Genomic DNA, 25,439 nt, shown 5'->3' with positions numbered 1-25,439 from the left:
TGACGATCGATAACTGGGTCTGTGTTTAATAAGTATTTCTGTGAAAGAAACACAAATTAGTTTTTGCGATTTTAGGGTTGCCCACGAGTAACCAAAATAATTATTGTGAATTAATTATTAGAAATTGAGTCTAAAACCATACATTACAAACCGAGTAATATTTTCCTTATAGGATGTAATATTAATCGGATGCAAAATTTAAATTAGGTCAAAATTAAGGACGTATATCCTTAGCGTGAAAAGTGCCAATAATTTTTCCGTTCATATCTTGCAAGATATAATAATTTGTCCCAATTTTCTCTCTTATTTTAGCTTTTAGAAAGAGCGGTGCAAATTTTGAATTAAATGCTTTATCAGCGCTACTTTGTGCAAAGTTGCGTCTAAAAACTTCTTGGCCAATTTCGAATGAAATAGGTCTAGCTCTAAGATTGTATTGATGCTGGTTTCGATTGTATGCCTCAGAAATGTTTGTTTGAATTTTCTGTCGAATGAGTTGTAACTTGTCATCTCTGGAAATTGCATCGACAGGTTCGTCGAGCATTTGCAAATTTCGCAATAGTTTAAAGGAAGATCCGTGGGTCACCATATCAAACCCAAATAGGTAATGATATGGGGTTGTTTTTAATGATTGGTGAATCGAATTTCTGAGAGCACAACTAATTGAACTCAGATTTTCATCCCATTGCCGGTGGTCTTGTTTTAAAAAAGACCTTATACCTGCCAATATGGAGAGATTTACTCGTTCCGAAGCATTCGCTTGTGGCGAGTAAAGGGCTGTATATGAATGGTGGATTCCAAAAGAGGTTAAAAAGGCATTGAAAGAATTTGATTTAAATTGCGATCCATTGTCGCTTACTAGGACTTCTGGAACACCATACATATGAAAAATTTGTTGCAATAGAAAATTTTCTATTTTAGATGATGTAAATGACGTTAAGGGGCACAACCAATGAAATTTTGACATATGATCCAGAACGATCAATATGCCAATATTTCCTTTTTTGCTCCTGGGATAAGGGCCCAACAAGTCAACGTATAACCGCTGAAATGGGCGTTCTGACGTTATCTTTTTACCCATTTCGGGTTTCATAATTTGGTTGGTAGCCTTTGTGGTTTTGCAAGTTTCACATTCCCTTATGAAGTCTTTGACATCTTTGACTAACCCGGGCCAATAGAAATTTCGCCTTATCAAATCCAGGGTTTTTTGCATACCACCATGACAAGCAGTAGACGAGCAATGAAATCTAGATATTACATTCTGACGAAGGTTTACAGGAATCCAGAGTTTCCAGGAATTCTCTTCCTGCTCTGGATCTCCCGTATAATGTTCAGTCCTTATATAGATAAAATTATCAACAATTTTTATGTTAGGATACCTAGCTTCATTAGCTCGAATTTTTTCTTTAAGACATGAATATTCTTGGTCATTGAAATGAATTGAATTAAGGTCAATCTCTGGTTCCGAACTGGTAATTGTTGAGATTTCCTCACAATAAATTCTGGACAAAGCGTCTGGAACTATATTTTCTTTCCCCTTTCGGTGGCTAAAGTTGAATTTATAACCTTGGAGCTTAAAAACCCAGCGGGCTAGTCTTCCTGTTAAATCCTGTTGTCTCATTAACCACAACAAACTCGAATGGTCTGTTATGACCTCAAATTCCTGTAATTCAACATAGCACCGAAACTTTTTTATGGCTTCCACGACAGCCAAGCATTCTCTTTCCGTAACGCTATAGTTCCTTTGTGCGGAATTGAGTTTCTTAGACATATATGCAATGGGCCTTTCGTCTCCCTTTTCATCCAACTGGACGAGCACAGCGCCAATGCCATAATCGCTAGCGTCGCAATGAATAAAGAATTTTTTGGTAAAGTCGGGATTTATGAGTACTGGGGCCGATGTCAGGTGTTGCTTTATCTCGCAGAATGCTTTGTCAGCTTCGTCAGTCCAAGAAAATTTTTTCTTAGTTGATAGAAGTTCAGTTATGGGGAAAACTTTTGTTGAAAAATTGTCGATGAATCTACGATACCATCCAGATAAACCTAAGAATCGTCGAACCCGCTTTAAATTTCTTGGAATCGGCCATGACAGAGTTGATTCTATTTTCTCTGGGTCTGTTTTTAACCCACCGTGTCCAATGACAAATCCCAAGTATTTAACTTCTTTAACACAAAAATTACTTTTCGTTACGTTTATGGTAAGGTTGGCTTTTCTAAACTGGCTTGCGATTCTAACAAGAACAGACAGATGTGTTGAAAAATCTTCCGATACCACGATGAGATCGTCTAGATATCCAAACACACAATGTCTCAGGTCAGGAGGAATCAATTCGTCCATAAGGCGACACATTGTCTGAGGAGCATTACACAGGCCAAATGGCATAACCACAAACTGGTAAAGAGGTCTACCAGGGACTGTGAATGCTGTCAGAGGTTTGGATTGATCGGCTAGGCCGATCTGCCAAAATGCGTCCTTCAAATCGAGCTTTGATATTAAGTTGGCTTTAGGTAGTCGGGCAAAAATTCCCTCAATATTGGGGATCGGATATGCGTCTTTTTTAGTGACCGCATTCAACTTTCTAGCATCCAAACACAGACGGACTTTATTAGGCTTTAAAACTAATCTCATGGGAGAACTCCATGGCGACGTTGACGGTTCAATGACACCCAAAGATAGCATTCTGTCTATCTCTTTATACATTAGTTCCTCTACTGCTGGAGAAACCGGGTAAAATCTCTGTTTGACCGGTTTAGCATCGCCAACATGAATTTCATGTTTAATAAGGCTGGTTCTCCCTAAGCCTTGTTTTTCAAAATTAGGAAATAACGCTTTAACTGCTTCGAGCTGAAGAGTTTCGGATGGAGTCAATGAATAATCATTAGCTTTTTCATTATTAACTGACACTGCAGATTTCAAAGCGGACGACAATTCGGAATTTAAAGCCGACAGACTAGTGATATCGGACAAATTGTTTCTTTCAGACGGACTAGATATCGCAACGGACTCAAAAACATTCGGGGCAAGATTAAATTCTTTCCAGAAATCCAAGCCTAATATCAATCTCTGATTCAAAGATGGGACGATTAATATACGTAGCCTTTTGACCTGATTTTTGAATTTAACCTCGACATCTAAAAACCCTAAAACTTTCTGGAGTTTCCCATCGGCGGTTTTCACACTGGATTTAAAATATTGGAATTGACTAAATTGTGAGAAATCTTGCTGGGCAAGATCTGAACCTATGCAGGTGACATTAGCCCCAGTATCTAGAAGACCATGTTCTTTAAAATTCAAAAATGTGACCTTTGCATATAATCGCTTGTCGGTGGAATTGGTAGAAATAGAGGAAATTACGTATTTTGAGGCAACTTTCCTTCGCCTGTAGTATAACCGAATTCTAAGCGTAGACCTTTTAGTTTTACATCTAAAATGTGTTAAGGAAGAAACTTCAAAAATGTGTTTCCGTTTTTGCAAGTATTCCGAAAGCCTACGGTGGTAAGGTCTTAGTGGAAGTAAGTTGACATGATTGAAATAGATAATCTATCCGCATTACTAACGGAGTCAGTAGTACCATTGTTGGGGTTTTGATTATAAGATCCCTGGAGCTTTCTAGTACTGCATTTTAAACAGTTAGGTTTGTAAATGTTTCTGGCACCGCAACCGTAGCAGAACACAGACCTTTCTTTTAGGCAGTCCTCCCAGTAGTGACCTGGTTCCTGGCAGTTCCAGCATTTAACATTGGTGGGACCATGCATTACTGCATTTACAAAAACACTTTCATTTTCTAGTTCCAATTTATCTGTGGAATTCTCAGGATGATCTAATTCAGCTACATATCTTTTGGGATATGCATTGCTAGGGGGTTTATTTACCAAATGACGTCGATAAGTTTCATCATTGAGAAAATTTTCTCTCATCTGTATTAATTTTCTTAGATGAGCTATAGATAATATAGGAACATATAAAAGTTCATGTCTTATATCTGGTCGTAAATTTCTTTTAATAATTTCGATTAATTCATTCTCAGGAATCTGGGAATTAAGCCTGTCTAGAATAGTGGATATCGAATCATAAAATGTTTCAAAATTTTCTCCGTGCTTCTGCTTTCTATTGCGAAGCTCTTCGCGAATATCAGCATCTGAGCGGAAGTCCTTGTATTGATACCGGATGGCAATACAAAAATCATCCCAAACAACGGAGTGGACTTGCTTACGATAGCGCCAAAACCATTCCCTTGCTTTGCCACTTAAAAGAATGTTTAAATTCTTACAGATTACCGTATAGTCTTCCTCAAAATTGTCGGCTGTTAATGATTTAACCCGATAAAGGAATTCATCGACATCCAGACCTTGTGCTGAGCCATCAAACTGCAGATTCCAGTTTCTAATAATGGATGTAATTTTATCAGATGTTAATGAAGAATTGTAGCTTGGAGTGTAAGTCCTGGAAGTTTGTGGAAGATCGTTGCCGGTTGGCTGACTATTGAGAGGTCGTTGCGTTGAAGATAAATCATTGTTTGGGTTAGTCGTATTTCGACCGATATCTAGATTTTGCAAAAGTTTGCTTATACTTGTTTCTATCATTCGGTTTATAAGTCCATAATCTATATTATTGTTAACCTTAGGTATATTGGGTCGATGTGGAGTTCTTGGATTTGAACTTGGAACCTGTACCCTATTTGCATTAGCTGTTGTAGCATTCTCTTCTGCAGAATTTGGAAAGCTATCGAATACATCAGGGAGTAATAACTGATTTGAATCACATGATGTGTTTCGAGCTGAGCTTCTGGTGTTGTACTGCTTAGCCAAAGCGCCACGTCTTTTCCCTCTATTAGGGTTTGATTTCTGCCTCTGCGATTCTTGAGAAATATTATGTGTATCATGGTATTCATTTTGGATTAGGTGCAATGGCTCATTTTGAGGGTTCATAGAACGTAATTCTGATAATTCACAAGGACGAGTGCAGGTGGGACATTCCGTTGTATTTGAGAGGAAATTTTCAATACAATTTCGGTGAAATGAGTGATGACATTGAACAATGTACATACACTCTTGATTTTCCAGTAAATTTTCATTGCAAATGGAGCACGTAAAATTTGGTTCATTTGACACAGAAATGGGTAGAGGAGGAGTTCTTGATAGTGCCATATTTATGAGTTTTCGTAAAATTCAATTTGGAAAGTTTAAATAAAGACGAGTTTTATATTGAAAAAATAGTATCAAAGTTTCAGTTTTCGTATCAGTGGGTGTGGACCTGAAAATTAAGGTAATTGAATGTGTTGATAAATTTATTGGGCTATTTTTGAAAAATGTAAGAAAAGTTTTCTAGCTTAAGAACAAACCGAAGTTTTCTTCTTTTCCTATATACTGACATTAGTGGACATTGCATTGCATTCAGCTAAAAGAATGTATTCCAAATAAATGCCGTACTCGGTAACTAAGTTCAGTTAAACTAAACCACTCTCTAACATTGGTATATAAATTTTGGAGTCTTGATATATTAGCGAATTATAGACCCAGAAAATTCAACGATGACACTAAATGGTCAATCTAATCGAGTAAAACTCAAGCAGACGAGGTTCCTAAAAAGTTCAATCGATGTATTCCCAAATCTACTCTTAACTGATACATAAGATTGTGACTATTGCATTCAAATGTACTCTATGTAGGATGGACTGGTATTTGTTTGGGAAGAAAATACAAAATGCATTTCTGCCCCACGTTGGGCGCCATTTCTGTAATAAAACCTTTTCTTGTTTGCGAGGAACCTAGATGAGACCGATGAAAGATGGAAATTTTAAACTTTTGTAAGGTATCGCCAGTGGAAGATAGTTCACCAATTAATTCCGTGGATTTAGGACTACGGGAGCCATTGTATTCTAGCTGCAGTCGGTCTTGGGGGGGTTATGTCCTGAGTCCAACGAAATGGATTTAGTTTACAGAATATTTTATAGACTCCCTATTTTTTTGTGAATAATTAATAATTTTGTGGCGGATACATTCAATTACCTGGATCTCAGATGTCTTGAGATCAGCGCATCCTTGCCCTCCCTTACCTATGTCCCTTTTGCGCTACTTTAAAGGGTCCCCAATATAATATTTGGTCACACACTACCACATCTTACGAAAACAATGGGTTATTTCCTTAGCAATTCATATTACCATATAATTTATTCAAGACATAATTTAAATTAAAAATTAAAACATATATAGAATAATAATTGTATGCCCTAAGGCCTGATATATTAAACAATTTAATTACATTTTTTTTTCAATGAGTTATAGATGTATACAAAAATGTTATTTTAAAAGTTCTATTTTACGATTTTTTTAGCTTACGATATTTTAGGCACCAATATTTTCTGACATGGTAACCCTAAATATGTATGAATGGCTAGTTATGAATGAAGAATGCAATTACATTCAATTTCAATTACATCAACAAAAATAACAACAAATGGATTGTGCGTATTTTACATATTTCTTTCATTCATACCTTGCGCAAACAGAAACAAGAACAAACTGATCACAAAAAGCAACAAAATAGTACCAGTTGATGGTTGATCAGAAGTAATTTTGTTTTTGTTTCGTTCTTCTTTTGTACTTTGTGCAAAAACAACAAATCGATCGATTGATAGAAGCAACAAAAAGGTAGGAACTATTTTATTGCTTCTTCTTTCATTTATGCTTTAAATAAAAATAACCAATGGTAATTACATTAATGATCATTACATTTACTCACCAGAGCGTCTGACGTTCTCGAAGGCCTTCAGGAAGTTGACGATTGATGATGATGTTCGTTTGTTAAAGTGCACAAAAAGGTTATAATTATGTTGCGTGATAATTTACTCAATACTGGAATATGATCTAGGGACTTTTTCTATTTTAATTAATTAGTTTAAGTTTGAAAATTTTAAAGTTTGATTTTTTTAGGTAATATTATTTTTCTTATAGGATTAATTTTTAATATGTAATTATGAAGTTAAGAGTTCATATAGACTTTTGAGAAAGGAAGATAGTAATAATCATAAGCTAGTATATTTTAGATTGTAATTAATTTTTGATATTTTTTTTTTTTTTTTTTTTTTTGAAAATTAAGGTTTAAGTTTCTTATGGCTCAAGTTGCCTACTGTACTTAAAATTTGTGTTGTAAGGTGCTGAATAGTATGTGAAGCTGATGACTCGGATTTTAGGTTGTGTTTTTTCTTTATCCGAGAACGGCAGTGTTCTTCAAATACCTGTTTAAAATTTCAGACTTAAATTTCTGTTTAATGGCCGACTTCTTAGTCCAGGCATTTAGCGCCGGATTTATGGCCAGACCAAAAGCCTTGGTTCTTGAGAATCTTTGTTGGATGAAATAAATTCTGTGGTGTCGTTTACAGCTTGAATTCAGTATTTAACTTTTGTTTTCCAAAAATGAAGATCCATCTCCACATGGTTTTGGAGAACTTGGACAACATGAGTTTGCAAGATATTCCGAATATGGATTGGTATTCACTCTAAATGTTTTCACCACAGAAGTTTGAGTAGCTTTTAAAGAATTCCACTACTTGATTAAATTGGAAAATTTGGATTTATTACTTAACTTTTATTGGTTTTCTTAAGTGTTCTGTACTGTTCGAAGTATTGTAAGAAAAGGAAGCCTCAATGGTTCAATAGTTCTTTCTATGCCTCTTTTCAGTTGCTTTTGGTGATAATGAGGAATTGAGAGAGTGACGATCGATAACTGGGTCTGTGTTTAATAAGTATTTCTGTGAAAGAAACACAAATTAGTTTTTGCGATTTTAGGGTTGCCCACGAGTAACCAAAATAATTATTGTGAATTAATTATTAGAAATTGAGTCTAAAACCATACATTACAACTCCTTAAATATTGACATTTCGGAGTTTTTAGCTATTATTTGTGATCACTCTTTTAGATAGGAAAAATAGCATCCTTTAAAATGGCCATAACTCCTTAAATATTGACATTTCGGGGTTTTTATCTATTATTTGTGATCACTTTTTGAAAGAGGCAAAATAGCATACTTTAAAATGGCCATAACTCCTTAAATATTGACATTTCGGGGTTTTTAGCTATTATTTGTGATCATTTTTAAAAGAGGAAAAATAGCATACTTTAAAATGGCCATAACTCCTTAAATATTGACATTTCGGGGTTTCTAGCTATTATTTGTGATCTCTTTTTAATAGAGGAAAAGTAGCATACTTTGAAATGGACATAACTCCTTAAATATTGACATTACGGGGTTTTTAGCTATTATTTGTGATCACTTTTTTAGATAAGAAAAATAGCATAATTAAAAATGGCCATAACTCCTTAAATATTGACATTTCGGGGTTTTTAGCTATTATTTGTGATCACTTTTTAAAAGAGGAAAAATAGCATACTTTAAAATGGCCATAACTCCTTAAATATTGACATTTCGGGGTTTTTAGCTATTGTTTGTGATCATTTTTAAAAGAGGAAAAATAGCATACTTTGAAATGGCCATAACTCCTTAAATATTGACATTTCGGGGTTTTTAGCTATTATTTGTGATCACTTCTTAATAGGGGAAAAATAGCATACTTTAAAATGGCCATAACTCCTTAAATATTGACATTTCGGGGTTTTTAGCTATTATATGTGATCACTTTTTTAGATAGGAAAAATAGCATCCTTTAAAATGGCCATAACTCCTTAAATATTGACATTTCGGAGTTTTTAGCTATTATTTGTGATCACTTTTTTAGATAGGAAAAATAGCATCCTTTAAAATGGCCATAACTCCTTAAATATTGACATTTCGGGGTTTTTATCTATTATCTACTTTAAAATGGCCATAACTCCCTAAATATTGACATTTCTGGGTTTTTATCTATTATCTACTTTAAAATGGCCATAACTCCTTAAATATTGACATTTCGGGGTTTTTAGCTATTATTTGTGATCACTTTTTCAGGTGTGAAATATTGAATATTTTAAAGTGGCCGTAACTCCTTAAATATTGACATTTCGGAGTTTTTAGCTATTATTTGTGATCACTTTTTTAGATAGGAAAAATAGCATCCTTTAAAATGGCCATAACTCCTTAAATATTGACATTTCGGGGTTTTTATCTATTATCTACTTTAAAATGGCCATAACTCCTTAAATATTGACATTTCGGGGTTCTAATCTATTATCTACTTTAAAATGGCCATAACTCCTTAAATATTGACATTTCGGGGTTTTTAGCTATTATTTGTGACCACTTTTTCAGGTGTGAATTATTGAATATTTTAAAGTTGCCATAACTCCTTAAATATTGACATTTCGGGGCTTTTAGCTATTATTTGTGATCATTTTTGAAAGATGAAAAATAGCATACTTTAAAATGGCCATAACTCATTAAATATTGACATTTCGGGGTTTTTATCTATTATTTGTGATCACTTTTTGAAAGAGGCAAAATAGCATACTTTAAAATGGCCATAACTCCTTAAATATTGACATTTCGGAGTTTTTAGCTATTATTTGTGATCACTTTTTTAGATAGGAAAAATAGCATACTTTAAAATGGCCATAACTCCTTAAATATTGACATTTCGGGGTTTTTATCTATTATTTGTGATCACTTTTTGAAAGAGGCAAAATAGCATACTTTAAAATGGCCATAACTCCTTAAATATTGACATTTCGGGGTTTTTAGCTATTATTTGTGATCATTTTTAAAAGAGGAAAAATAGCATACTTTAAAATGGCCATAACTCCTTAAATATTGACATTTCGGGGTTTCTAGCTATTATTTGTGATCTCTTTTTAATAGAGGAAAAGTAGCATACTTTGAAATGGACATAACTCCTTAAATATTGACATTACGGGGTTTTTAGCTATTATTTGTGATCACTTTTTTAGATAAGAAAAATAGCATAATTAAAAATGGCCATAACTCCTTAAATATTGACATTTCGGGGTTTTTAGCTATTATTTGTGATCACTTTTTAAAAGAGGAAAAATAGCATACTTTAAAATGGCCATAACTCCTTAAATATTGACATTTCGGGGTTTTTAGCTATTGTTTGTGATCATTTTTAAAAGAGGAAAAATAGCATACTTTAAAATGGCCATAACTCCTTAAATATTGACATTTCGGGGTTTTTAGCTATTATTTGTGATCACTTCTTAATAGGGGAAAAATAGCATACTTTAAAATGGCCATAACTCCTTAAATATTGACATTTCGGGGTTTTTAGCTATTATATGTGATCACTTTTTTAGATAGGAAAAATAGCATCCTTTAAAATGGCCATAACTCCTTAAATATTGACATTTCGGAGTTTTTAGCTATTATTTGTGATCACTTTTTTAGATAGGAAAAATAGCATCCTTTAAAATGGCCATAACTCCTTAAATATTGACATTTCGGGGTTTTTATCTATTATCTACTTTAAAATGGCCATAACTCCCTAAATATTGACATTTCTGGGTTTTTATCTATTATCTACTTTAAAATGGCCATAACTCCTTAAATATTGACATTTCGGGGTTTTTAGCTATTATTTGTGATCACTTTTTCAGGTGTGAAATATTGAATATTTTAAAGTGGCCGTAACTCCTTAAATATTGACATTTCGGAGTTTTTAGCTATTATTTGTGATCACTTTTTTAGATAGGAAAAATAGCATCCTTTAAAATGGCCATAACTCCTTAAATATTGACATTTCGGGGTTTTTATCTATTATCTACTTTAAAATGGCCATAACTCCTTAAATATTGACATTTCGGGGTTCTAATCTATTATCTACTTTAAAATGGCCATAACTCCTTAAATATTGACATTTCGGGGTTTTTAGCTATTATTTGTGACCACTTTTTCAGGTGTGAATTATTGAATATTTTAAAGTTGCCATAACTCCTTAAATATTGACATTTCGGGGCTTTTAGCTATTATTTGTGATCATTTTTGAAAGATGAAAAATAGCATACTTTAAAATGGCCATAACTCATTAAATATTGACATTTCGGGGTTTTTATCTATTATTTGTGATCACTTTTTGAAAGAGGCAAAATAGCATACTTTAAAATGGCCATAACTCCTTAAATATTGACATTTCGGGGTTTTTAGCTATTATTTGTGATCACTTTTTTAGATAGGAAAAATAGCATACTTTAAAATGGCCATAACTCCTTAAATATTGACATTTCGGGGTTTCTAGCTATTATTTGTGATCACTTTTTGAAAGAGGAAAAATAGCATACTTTAAAATGGCCATAACTCCTTAAATATTGACATTTCGGGGTTTCTAGCTATTATTTGTGATCACTTTTTGAAAGAGGAAAAATAGCATACTTTAAAATGGCCATAACTCCTTAAATATTGACATTTCGGGGTTTTTATCTATTATCTACTTTAAAATGGCCATAACTCCCTAAATATTGACATTTCGGGGTTTTTATCTATTATCTACTTTAAAATGGCCATAACTCCTTAAATATTGACATTTCGGGGTTTTTAGCTATTATTTGTGATCACTTTTTCAGGTGTGAATTATTGAATATTTTAAAGTGGCCATAACTCCTTAAATATTGACATTTCGGGGTTTTTAGCTATTATTTGTGATCACTTTTTTAGATAGGAAAAATAGCATCCTTTAAAATGGCCATAACTCCTTAAATATTGACATTTCGGAGTTTTTAGCTATTATTTGTGATCACTTTTTTAGATAGGAAAAATAGCATCCTTTAAAATGGCCATAACTCCTTAAATATTGACATTTCGGGGTTTTTAGCTATTATTTGTGATCACTTTTTTAAAGGGAAAAAATAGCATACTTTAAAATGGCCATAACTCCTTAAATATTGACATTTCGGGGTTTTTAGCTATTATTTGTGATCATTTTTAAAAGAGGAAAAATAGCATACCTTAAAATGGCCATAACTCCTTAAATATTGACATTTCGGGGTTTTTATCTATTATTTGTTATCACTTTTTGAAAGGGGAAAAATAGCATACTTTAAAATGGCCATAACTCCTTAAATATTGACATTTCGGTGTTTCTAGCTATTATTTGTGATCTCTTTTTAATAGAGGAAAAATATCATACTTTAAAATGGACATAACTCCTTAAATATTGACTATTATTTGTGACCACTTTTTCAGGTGTGAATTATTGAATATTTTAAAATGGCCATAACTCTTTAAATATTGACATTTCGGGGTTTTTAGCTATTATTTGTGGTCACTTTTTGAAAGATGAAAAATAGCATACTTTAAAATGGCCATAACTCCTTAAATATTGACATTTTGGTGTTCTTAGCTATTATTTGTGATCTCTTTTTAATAGAGGAAAAATAGCATATTTTAAAATGGCCATAAGTCATAAAATATTGACATTTCGGAGTTTTTAGCTATTATTTGTGATCACTTTTTTAGATAGGAAAAATAGCATACTTTAAAATGGCCATAAATCCTTAAATATGGACATTTCGGGGTTTTTAGCTATTATTTGTGATCACTCTTTAAAAGAGGAAAAATAGCATACTTTAAAATGGACATAACTCCTTAAATATTGACATTTCGGGGTTTTTAGCTATTATTTGCGATCTCTTTCCAATAGAGGAAAAATAGCATACTTTAAAATGGAAATAAGTCATAAAATATTGACATTTCGGAGTTTTTAGCAATTATTTGTGATCACTTTTTTAGATAGGAAAAATAACATACTTTAAAATGGCCATAACTCCTTAAATATTGACATTTCGGGGTTTTTAGCTATTATTTGTGATCACTTTTTTAGATAGGAAAAATAGCATACTTTAAAATGGCCATAACTCCTTAAATATTGACATTTCGGGTTTTTTTTCTATTATTTGTGATCACTTTTTTTTTGTGATCACTTTTTTAGATAGGAAAAATAGCATCCTTTAAAATGGCCATAACTCCTTAAATATTGACATTTCGGAGTTTTTATCTATTACCTACTTTAAAATGGCCATAACTCCTTAAATATTGACATTTCGGAGTTTTTAGCTATTATTTGTGATCACTTTTTTATATAGGAAAAATAGCATCCTTTAAAATGGCCATAACTCCTTAAATATTGACATTTCGGGGTTTTTATCTATTATCTACTTTAAAATGGCCATAACTCCTTAAATATTGACATTTCGGGGTTTTTAGCTATTATTTGTGATCACTTTTTCAGGTGTGAATTATTGAATATTTTAAAGTTGCCATAACTCCTTAAATATTGACATTTCGGGGCTTTTAGCTACTATTTGTGATCATTTTTGAAAGATGAAAAATAGCATACTTTAAAATGGCCATAACTCATTAAATATTGACATTTCGGGGTTTTTATCTATTATTTGTGATCACTTTTTGAAAGAGGCAAAATAGCATACTTTAAAATGGCCATAACTCCTTAAATATTGACATTTCGGGGTTTTTAGCTATTATTTGTGATCACTTTTTGAAAGAGGCAAAATAGCATACTTTACAATGGCCATAACTCCTTAAATATTGACATTTCGGGGTTTTTAGCTATTATTTGTGATCATTTTTAAAAGAGGAAAAATAGCATACTTTAAAATGGCCATAACTCCTTAAATATTGACATTTCGGGGTTTCTAGCTATTATTTGTGATCACTTTTTGAAAGAGGAAAAATAGCATACTTTAAAATGGCCATAACTCCTTAAATATTGACATTTCTGGGTTTTTATCTATTATCTACTTTAAAATGGCCATAACTCCCTAAATATTGACATTTCGGGGTTTTTATCTATTATCTACTTTAAAATGGCCATAACTCCTTAAATATTGACATTTCGGGGTTTTTAGCTATTATTTGTGATCACTTTTTCAGGTGTGAATTATTGAATATTTTAAAGTGGCCATAACTTCTTAAATATTGACATTTCGGGGTTTTTAGCTATTATTTGTGATCACTTTTTTAGATAGGAAAAATAGCATCCTTTAAAATGGCCATAACTCCTTAAATATTGACATTTCGGAGTTTTTAGCTATTATTTGTGATCACTTTTTTAGATAGGAAAAATAGCATCCTTTAAAATGGCCATAACTCCTTAAATATTGACATTTCGGGGTTTTTAGCTATTATTTGTGATCACTTTTTTAAAGGGAAGAAATAGCATACTTTAAAATGGCCATAACTCCTTAAATATTGACATTTCGGGGTTTTTATCTATTATTTGTTATCACTTTTTGAAAGGGGAAAAATAGCATACTTTAAAGTGGACATAACTCCTTAAATATTGACATTACGGGGTTTTTAGCTATTATTTGTGATCACTTTTTTAGATAGGAAAAATAGCATAATTTAAAATGGCCATAACTCCTTAAATATTGACATTTCGGGGTTTTTAGCTATTATTTGTGATCATTTTTAAAAGAGGAAAAATAGCACACTTTAAAATGGCCATAACTCCTTAAATATTGACATTTCGGGGTTTTTATCTATTATTTGTGATCACTTTTTGAAAGAGGAAAAATAGCATACTTTAAAATGGACATAACTCCTTAAATATTGACATTACGGGGTTTTTAGCTATTATTTGTGATCACTTTTTTAGATAGGAAAAATAGCATAATTTAAAATGGCCATAACTCCTTAAATATTGACATTTCGGGGTTTTTAGCTATTATTTGTGATCATTTTTAAAAGAGGAAAAATAGCATACATTAAAATGGCTTAAATATTGACATTTCGGGGTTTTTTTCTATTATTTGTGATCACTTTTTTAAATAGGAAAAATAGCATATTTTAAAATGACGTTCGGGGTTTTTAGCTATTATTTGTGATCTCTTTTTAATAGAGGAAAAATAGCGTACTTTAAAATGGCCATAACTCCTTAAATATTGACATTTCGGAGTTTTTAGCTTTTATTTGTGATCACTTTTTCAGGTGTGAATTATTGAATATTTTAAAATGGCCATAACTCCTTAAATATTGACATTTCGGGGTTTCTAGCTATTACTTGTGATCACTTTTTTAGATAGAAAAAATAGCATACTTTAAAATGGCCATAACTCCTTAAATATTGACATTTCGGGGTTTTTAGCTATTATTTGTGATCACTTTTTTAGATAGGAAAAATAGCATACTTTAAAATGGCCATAACTCCTTAAATATTGACATTTCGGGGTTTTTTGCTATTATTTGTGATCACTTTTTCAGGTGTAAATTATGGAATATTTTAAAATGGCCATAACTCCTTAAATATTGACATTTCGGGGTTTTTAGCTATTATTTGTGGTCACTTTTTGAAAGATGAAAAATAGCATACTTTAAAATGGCCATAACTCCTTAAATATTGACATTTCGGGGTTTTTATCTATTATTTGTGATCAATTTTTGAAAGAGGAAAAATAGCATACTTTAAAATGACCATAACTCCTTAAATATTGACATTTCGGGATTTTTAGCTATTATTTGTGATAATTTTTAAAAGAGGAAAAATAGCATACTTTAAAATGGCCATAACTCCTTAAATATTGACATTTCGGGGTTTTTATATATTATTTGTGATCACTTTTTGAAAGGGGAAAAATAGCAAACTTTAAAATGGCCATAACTCCTTAAATATTGACATTACGGGGTTTTTAGCTATTATTAGCATACTTTAAAATGGCCATAACTCCTTAAATATTGACATTTCGGGGTTTTTAGCTATTATTTGTGATCTCTTTTTAATAGAGGAAAAATAGCATACTTTAAAATGGCCATAACTCCTTAAATATTGTCATTTCGGAGTTTTTAGCTATTATTTGTGATCACTTTTTAAAAGAGGAAAAATAGCATCCTTTAAAATGGCCATAACTCCTTAAATATTGACATTTCGCGGTTTTTTGCTATTATTTGTGATCACTTTTTGAAAGAGAAAAATAGCATACTTTAAAAGAGGAAAAATAGCATATTTTAAAATGGCCATAACTCCTTAAATATTGACATTTCGGGGTTTTATCTATTATTTGGTATCACTCCTTAAAAATTGACGTTTCGGGGTTTTTAGCTATTATTTGTGATCACTTTTTCAGGTGTGAATTATTGAATATTTTAAAATGGCCATAACTCCTTAAATATTGACATTTCGGGGTTTTTAGCTATTATTTGTGATCACTTTTTCAGATAGGAAGAATAGCATACTTTAAAATGGCCATAACTCCTTAAATATTGACATTTCGGGGTTTTTAGCTATTATTTGTGATCACTTTTTTCGATAGGAAAAATAGCATACTTTAAAATGGCCATAACTATTAAAATATTGACATTTCGGGGTTTTTAGGTATTATTTGTGATCTCTTTTTAATAGAGGAAAAATAGCATACTTTAAAATGGCCATAACTCATTAAATATTGACATTTCGGGGTTTTTATCTATTATTTGTGATCACTTTTTGAAAGAGGCAAAATAGCATACTTTAAAATGGCCATAACTCCTTAAATATTGACATTTCGGGGTTTTTAGCTATTATTTGTGATCATTTTTGAAAGAGGCAAAATAGCATACTTTAAAATGGCCATAACTCCTTAAATATTGACATTTCGGGGTTTTTAGCTATTATTTGTGATCATTTTTGAAAGAGGCAAAATAGCATACTTTAAAATGGCCATAACTCCTTAAATATTGACATTTCGGGGTTTTTATCTATTATTTGTGATCACTTTTTGAAAGAGGCAAAATAGCATACTTTAAAATGGCCATAACTCCTTAAATATTGACATTTCGGGGTTTTTAGCTATTATTTGTGATCATTTTTAAAAGAGGAAAAATAGCATACTTTAAAATGGCCATAACTCCTTAAATATGGACATTTCGGGGTTTCTAGCTATTATTTGTGATCACTTTTTGAAAGAGGAAAAATAGCATACTTTAAAATGGCCATAACTCCTTAAATATTGACATTTCGGGGTTTTTATCTATTATCTACTTTAAAATGGCCATAACTCCCTAAATATTGACATTTCGGGGTTTTTATCTATTATCTACTTTAAAATGGCCATAACTCCTTAAATATTGACATTTCGGGGTTTTTAGCTATTATTTGTGATCACTTTTTCAGGTGTGAATTATTGAATATTTTAAAGTGGCCATAACTTCTTAAATATTGACATTTCGGGGTTTTTAGCTATTATTTGTGATCACTTTTTTAGATAGGAAAAATAGCATAATTTAAAATGGCCATAACTCCTTAAATATTGACATTTCGGAGTCTTTATATATTATTTGTGATCACTTTTTGAAAGGGGAAAAATAGCAAACTTTAAAATGGCCATAACTCCTTAAATATTGACATTTCGGGGTTTCTAGCTATTATTTGTGATCTCTTTTTAATAGAGGAAAAATAGCATACTTTAAAATGGACATAACCCCTTAAATATTGACATTACGGGGTTTTTAGCTATTATTAGCATACTTTAAAATGGCCATAACTCCTTAAATATTGACATTTCGGGGTTTTTAGCTATTATTTGTGATCTCTTTTTAATAGAGGAAAAATAGCATACTTTAAAATGGCCATAACTCCTTAAATATTGACATTTCGGAGTTTTTAGCTATTATTTGTGATCACTTTTTCAGGTGTGAATTATTGAATATTTTAAAATGGCCATAACTCCTTAAATATTGACATTTCGGGGTTTTTTGCTATTATTTGTGATCACTTTTGGAAAGAGAAAAATAGTATTCCTTAAAAGAGGAAAAATAGCATATTTTAAAATGGCCATAACTCCTTAAATATTGACATTTCGGGGTTTTTATCTATTATTTGGTATCACTCCTTAAAAATTGACGTTTCGGGGTTTTTAGCTATTATTTGTGATCACTTTTTCAGGTGTGAATTATTGAATATTTTAAAATGGCCATAACTCCTTAAATTTTGACATTTCGGGGTTTTTAGCTATTATTTGTGATCACTTTTTCAGATAGGAAGAATAGCATACTTTAAAATGGCCATAACTCCTTAAATATTGACATTTCGGGGTTTTTAGCTATTATTTGTGATCACTTTTTTAGATAGGAAAAATAGCATACTTTAAAATGGCCATAACTCCTTAAATATTGACATTTCGGGGTTTTTAGCTATTATTTGTGATCTCTTTTTAATAGAGGAAAAATAGCATACTTTAAAATGGCCATAACTCCTTAAATATTGACATTTCGGGGTTTTTATCTATTATTTGTGATCACTTTTTTAGATAGGAAAAATAGCATACTTTAAAATGGCCATAACTCCTTAAATATTGACATTTCGGGGTTTTTATCTATTAGTTGTGATCACTTTTTGAAAGAGGAAAAATAGCATACTTTAAAATGGCCATAACTCCTTAAATATTGACATTTCGGGGTTTTTAGCTATTATTTGTGATCACTTTTTTAGATAGGAAAAATAGCATACTTTAAAATGGCCATAACTCCTTAAATATTGACATTTCGGGGTTTTTATCTATTAGTTGTGATCACTTTTTGAAAGAGGAAAAATAGCATCCTTTAAAATGGCCATAACTCCTTAAATATTGACATTTCAGGGTTTTTAGCTATTATTTGTGATCATTTTTAAAAGAGGAAAAATAGCATACTTTAAAATGGCCATAACTTCTTAAATATTGACATTTTGGGGTTTTTATCTGTTATTTGTGATCACTTCTTGAAAGAGGAAAATTAGCATACTTTAAAATGACTATAACTCCTTAAATATTGACATTTCGGGGTTTTTAGCTATTATTTCTGATCTCATTTTAATAGAGGAAAAATAGCATACTTTAAAATGGCCATAACTCCTTAAATATTGACATTTCGGGGTTTTTATCTATTAGTTGTGATCACTTTTTGAAAGAGGAAAAATAGCATACTTTAAAATGGCCATAACTCCTTAAATATTGACATTTCGGGGTTTTTAGCTATTATTTGCGATCTCTTTATCACTTTTTGATCACTTCTTGAAAGAGGAAAAATAGCATACTTTAAAATGGCCATAACTCCTTAAATATTGACATTTCGGGGTTTTTAGCTATTTTTTGTGATCTCATTTTAATAGAGGAAAAATAGCATACTTTAAAATGGCCATAACTCCTTAAATATTGACATTTCGTGGTTTTTATCTATTAGTTGTGATCACTTTTTAAAAAAGGAAAAATAGCATACTTTAAAATGGCCATAACTCCTTAAATATTGACATTTCGGGGTTTTTATCTATTATTTGGTATCGCTCCTTAAAAATTGACATTTCGGGGTTTTTAGCTATTATTTGTGATCACTTTTACAGGTGTGAATTATTGAATATTTTAAAATGGCATTAACTCCTTAAATATTGACATTTCGGGGTTTTTAGCTATTATTTGTGATCACTTTTTAATAGAGGAAAAATAGCATACTTTAAAATGGCCATAACTATTAAAATATTGACATTTCGGGGTTTTTAGGTATTATTTGTGATCTGTTTTTAATAGAGGAAAAATATCATACTTTAAAATGGCCATAAGTCATAAAATATTGACATTTCGGGGTTTTTATCTATTATTTGTGATCACTTTTTTAGATAGGAAAAATAGCATACTTTAAAATGGCCATAACTCCTTAAATATTGACATTTCGGGGTTTTTAGCTATTATTTGTGATCACTTTTTTAGAAAGGAAAAATGGCCATAACTCTTTAAATATTGACATTTCGGGGTTTTTAGCTATTATTTGTGATCACTTTTTCAGGTGTGAATTTTTGAATATTTTAAAATGACCATAACTCCTTAAATATTTATATTTCGGGGTTTTTAGCTATTATTTGTGATCACTTTTTCAGGTGTGAATTATTGAATATTTTAAAATGGCCATAACTCCTTAAATATTGACATTTCGGGGTTTTTAGCTATTATTTGTGATCACTTTTTTAGATAGGAAAAATAGCATACTTTAAAATGGCCATAACTCCTTAAATATTGACATTTCGGGGTTTATATCTATTATTTGGTATCACTCCTTAAATATTGACATTTCGAGGTTTTTAGCTATTATTTGTGATCACTTTTTCAGGTGTGAATTATTGAATATTTTAAAATGGCCATAACTCCTTAAATATTGACATTTCGGGGTTTTTAGCTATTATTTGTGATCACTTTTTGAAAGAGGAAAAATAGCATACTTTAAAATGGCTATAACTCCTTAAATATTGACATTTGGGGGTTTTTATCTATTATTTGTGATCTCTTTTTAATAGAGGAAAAATAGCATACTTTAAAATGGCCATAACTCCTTAAATATTGACATTTCGGGGTTTTTAGCTATTATTTGTGGTCACTTTTTGAAAGATGAAAAATAGCATACTTTAAAATGGCCATAACTCCTTAAATATTGACATTTTGGGGTTCTTAGCTATTATTTGTGATCTCTTTTTAATAGAGGAAAAATAGCATATTTTAAAATGGCCATAAGTCATAAAATATTGACATTTCGGAGTTTTTAGCTATTATTTGTGATCACTTTTTTAGATAGGAAAAATAGCATACTTTAAAATGGCCATAACTCTTTAAATATTGACATTTCGGGGTTTTTAGCTATTATTTGCGATCTCTTTTTAATAGAGGAAAAATAGCATACTTTAAAATGGCCATAACTCCTTAAATATTGACATTTCAGGGTTTTTAGCTATTATTTGTGATCACTTTTTCAGGTGTGAATTATTGAATATTTTAAAATGGCCATAACTCCTTAAATATTGACATTTCGGGGTTTTTAGCTATTATTTGTGATCACTTTTTTAGATAGGAAAAATAGCATACTTTAAAATGGCCATAACTATTAAAATATTGACATTTCGGGGCTTTTAGGTATTATTTGTGATCTCTTTTTAATAGAGGAAAAATAGCATACTTTAAAATGGCCATAAGTCATAAAATATTGACATTTCGGGGTTTTTAGCTATTATTTGTGATCACTTTTTTAGATAGGAAAAATAGCATACTTTAAAATGGCCATAACTCCTTAAATATTGACATTTCGGGGTTTTTATCTATTAGTTGTGATCACTTTTTGAAAGAGGAAAAATAGCATACTTTAAAATGGCCATAACTCCTTAAATATTGACATTTCGGCGTTTTTATCTATTAGTTGTGATCACTTTTTGAAAGAGGAAAAATAGCATACTTTAAAATGGCCATAACTCCTTAAATATTGACATTTCAGGGTTTTTAGCTATTATTTGTGATCATTTTTAAAAGAGGAAAAATAGCATACTTTAAAATGGCCATAACTTCTTAAATATTGACATTTTGGGGTTTTTATCTGTTATTTGTGATCACTTCTTGAAAGAGGAAAAATAGCATACTTTAAAATGGCCATAACTCCTTAAATATTGACATTTCGGGGTTTTTATCTATTATTTGTGATCACTTTTTGAAAGAGGAAAAATAGCATACTTTAAAATGGCCATAACTCCTTAAATATTGACATTTCGGGGTTTTTATCTATTAGTTGTGATCACTTTTTGAAAGAGGAAAAATAGCATACTTTAAATTGGCCATAACTCTTTAAATATTGACATTTCGGGGTTTTTAGCTATTATTTGTGATCATTTTTAAAAGAGGAAAAATAGCATACTTTAAAATGGCCATAACTCCTAAAAATATTGACGGTTTGGGGCTTTTATCTGTTATTTGTGATCACTTCTTGAAAGAGGAAAAATAGCATACATTAAAATGACCATAACTCCTTTAATATTGACATTTCGGGGTTTTTAGCTATTATTTGTGATCTCATTTTAATAGAGGAAAAATAGCATACTTTAAAATGGTCATAACTCCTTAAATATTGACATTTCGGGGTTTTTATCTATTAGTTGTGATCACTTTTTGAAAGAGGAAAAATAGCATACTTTAAAATATCCATAACTCCTTAAATATTGACATTTCGAGGTTTTTAGCTATTATTTGTGATCACTTTTTCAGGTGTGAATTATTGAATATTTTAAAATGGCCATAACTCCTTAAATATTGACATTTCGGGGTTTTTAGCTATTATTTGTGGTCACTTTTTGAAAGAGGAAAAATAGCATACTTTAAAATGGCCATAACTCCTTAAATATTGACATTTCGGGGTTTTTAGCTATTATTTGTGATCACTTTTTGAAAGAGGAAAAATAGCATACTTTAAGAGAGGAAAAATAGCATACTTTAAAATGGCCATAACTCCTTAAATATTGACATTTCGGGGTTTATATCTATTATTTGGTATCACTCCTTAAATATTGACATTTCGAGGTTTTTAGCTATTATTTGTGATCACTTTTTCAGGTGTGAATTATTGAATATTTTAAAATGGCCATAACTCCTTAAATATTGACATTTCGGGGTTTTTAGCTATTATTTGTGATCACTTTTTCAGGTGTGAATTATTGAATATTTTAAAATGGCCATAACTCCTTAAATATTGACATTTCGGGGTTTTTAGCTATTATTTGTGATCACTTTTTCAGGTGTGAATTATTGAATATTTTAAAATGGCCATAACTCCTTAAATATTGACATTTCGGGGTTTTTAGCTATTATTTGTGATCACTTTTTTAGATAGGAAAAATAGCATACTTTAAAATGGCCATAACTATTAAAATATTGACATTTCGGGGCTTTTAGGTATTATTTGTGATCTCTTTTTAATAGAGGAAAAATAGCATACTTTAAAATGGCCATAAGTCATAAAATATTGACATTTCGGGGTTTTTAGCTATTATTTGTGATCTCATTTTAATAGAGGAAAAATAGCATACTTTAAAATGACCATAACTTCTTAAATATTGACATTTCGGGGTTTTTAGCTATTACTTGTGATCATTTTTAAAATAGGAAAAATAGCATACTTTAAAATGGCCATTACTCCTTAAATATTGACATCTCGAGGTTTTTATCTGTTATTTGTGATCACTTCTTGAAAGAGGAAAAATAGCATACTTTAAAATGACCATAACTCCTTAAATATTGACATTTCGGTGTTTTTAGCTATTATTTCTGATCTCATTTTAATAGAGGAAAAATAGCATACTTTAAAATGGCCATAACTCCTTAAATATTGACACTTCGGGGTTTTTATTTATTAGTTGTGATCACTTTTTGAAAGAGGAAAAATAGCATACTTTAAAATGGCCATAACACCTTAAATATTGACATTTCGGGGTTTTTAGCTATTATTTGCGATCTCTTTATCACTTCATGATCACTTCTTGAAAGAGGAAAAATAGCATACTTTAAAATGGCCATAACACCTTAAATATTGACATTTCGGGGTTTTTAGCTATTTTTTGTGATCTCTTTTTAATAGAGGAAAAATAGCATACTTTAAAATGGCCATAACTCCTTAAATATTGACATTTCGGGGTTTTTATCTATTATTTGTGACCACTTTTTTAGATAGGAAAAATAGCATACTTTAAAATGGCCATAACACCTTAAATATTGACATTTCGGGGTTTTTAGCTATTTTTTGTGATCTCTTTTTAATAGAGGAAAAATAGCATACTTTAAAATGGCCATAACTCCTTAAATATTGACATTTCGGGGTTTTTATCTATTATTTGTGATCACTTTTTGAAAGAGGAAAAATAGCATACTTTAAAATGGCCATAACTCCTTAAATATTGACATTTCGGGGTTTTTAGCTATTATTTGTGGTCACTTTTTGAAAGAGGAAAAATAGCATACTTTAAAATGGCCATAACTCCTTAAATATTGACATTTCGGGGTTTTTAGCTATTATTTGTGATCACTTTTTGAAAGAGGAAAAATAGCATACTTTAAGAGAGGAAAAATAGCATACTTTAAAATGGCCATAACTCCTTAAATATTGACATTTCGGGGTTTATATCTATTATTTGGTATCACTCCTTAAATATTGACATTTCGAGGTTTTTAGCTATTATTTGTGATCACTTTTTCAGGTGTGAATTATTGAATATTTTAAAATGGCCATAACTCCTTAAATATTGACATTTCGGGGTTTTTAGCTATTATTTGTGATCACTTTTTCAGGTGTGAATTATTGAATATTTTAAAATGGCCATAACTCCTTAAATATTGACATTTCGGGGTTTTTAGCTATTATTTGTGATCACTTTTTCAGGTGTGAATTATTGAATATTTTAAAATGGCCATAACTCCTTAAATATTGACATTTCGGGGTTTTTAGCTATTATTTGTGATCACTTTTTTAGATAGGAAAAATAGCATACTTTAAAATGGCCATAACTATTAAAATATTGACATTTCGGGGCTTTTAGGTATTATTTGTGATCTCTTTTTAATAGAGGAAAAATAGCATACTTTAAAATGGCCATAAGTCATAAAATATTGACATTTCGGGGTTTTTAGCTATTATTTGTGATCTCATTTTAATAGAGGAAAAATAGCATACTTTAAAATGACCATAACTCCTTAAATATTGACATTTCGGGGTTTTTAGCTATTACTTGTGATCATTTTTAAAATAGGAAAAATAGCATACTTTAAAATGGCCATTACTCCTTAAATATTGACATTTTGGGGTTTTTATCTGTTATTTGTGATCACTTCTTGAAAGAGGAAAAATAGCATACTTTAAAATGACCATAACTCCTTAAATATTGACATTTCGGGGTTTTTAGCTATTATTTCTGATCTCATTTTAATAGAGGAAAAATAGCATACTTTAAAATGGCCATAACTCCTTAAATATTGACACTTCGGGGTTTTATTTATTAGTTGTGATCACTTTTTGAAAGAGGAAAAATAGCATACTTTAAAATGGCCATAACACCTTAAATATTGACATTTCGGGGTTTTTAGCTATTATTTGCGATCTCTTTATCACTTCATGATCACTTCTTGAAAGAGGAAAAATAGCATACTTTAAAATGGCCATAACACCTTAAATATTGACATTTCGGGGTTTTTAGCTATTTTTTGTGATCTCTTTTTAATAGAGGAAAAATAGCATACTTTAAAATGGCCATAACTCCTTAAATATTGACATTTCGGGGTTTTTATCTATTATTTGTGATCACTTTTTGAAAGAGGAAAAATAGCATACTTTAAAATGGCCATAACTCCTTAAATATTGACATTTCGGGGTTTTTATCTATTAGTTGTGATCACTTTTTGAAAGAGGAAAAATAGCATACTTTAAAATGGCCATAACTCTTTAAATATTGACATTTCGGGGTTTTTAGCTATTATTTGTGATCATTTTTAAAAGAGGAAAAATAGCATACTTTAAAATGGCCATAACTCCTAAAAATATTGACGTTTTGGGGCTTTTATCTGTTATTTGTGATCACTTTTTTAGATAGGAAAAATAGCATACATTAAAATGACCATAACTCCTTTAATATTGACATTTCGGGGTTTTTAGCTATTATTTGTGATCTCATTTTAATAGAGGAAAAATAGCATACTTTAAAATGGTCATAACTCCTTAAATATTGACATTTCGGGGTTTTTA

The sequence above is a fragment of the Musca domestica genome, unplaced genomic scaffold, assembly GCF_030504385.1.
Source record: "Musca domestica strain aabys unplaced genomic scaffold, Musca_domestica.polishedcontigs.V.1.1 118, whole genome shotgun sequence".
Taxonomy (NCBI): domain Eukaryota; kingdom Metazoa; phylum Arthropoda; class Insecta; order Diptera; family Muscidae; genus Musca; species Musca domestica.
This window is presented reverse-complemented; position numbering follows the sequence as displayed.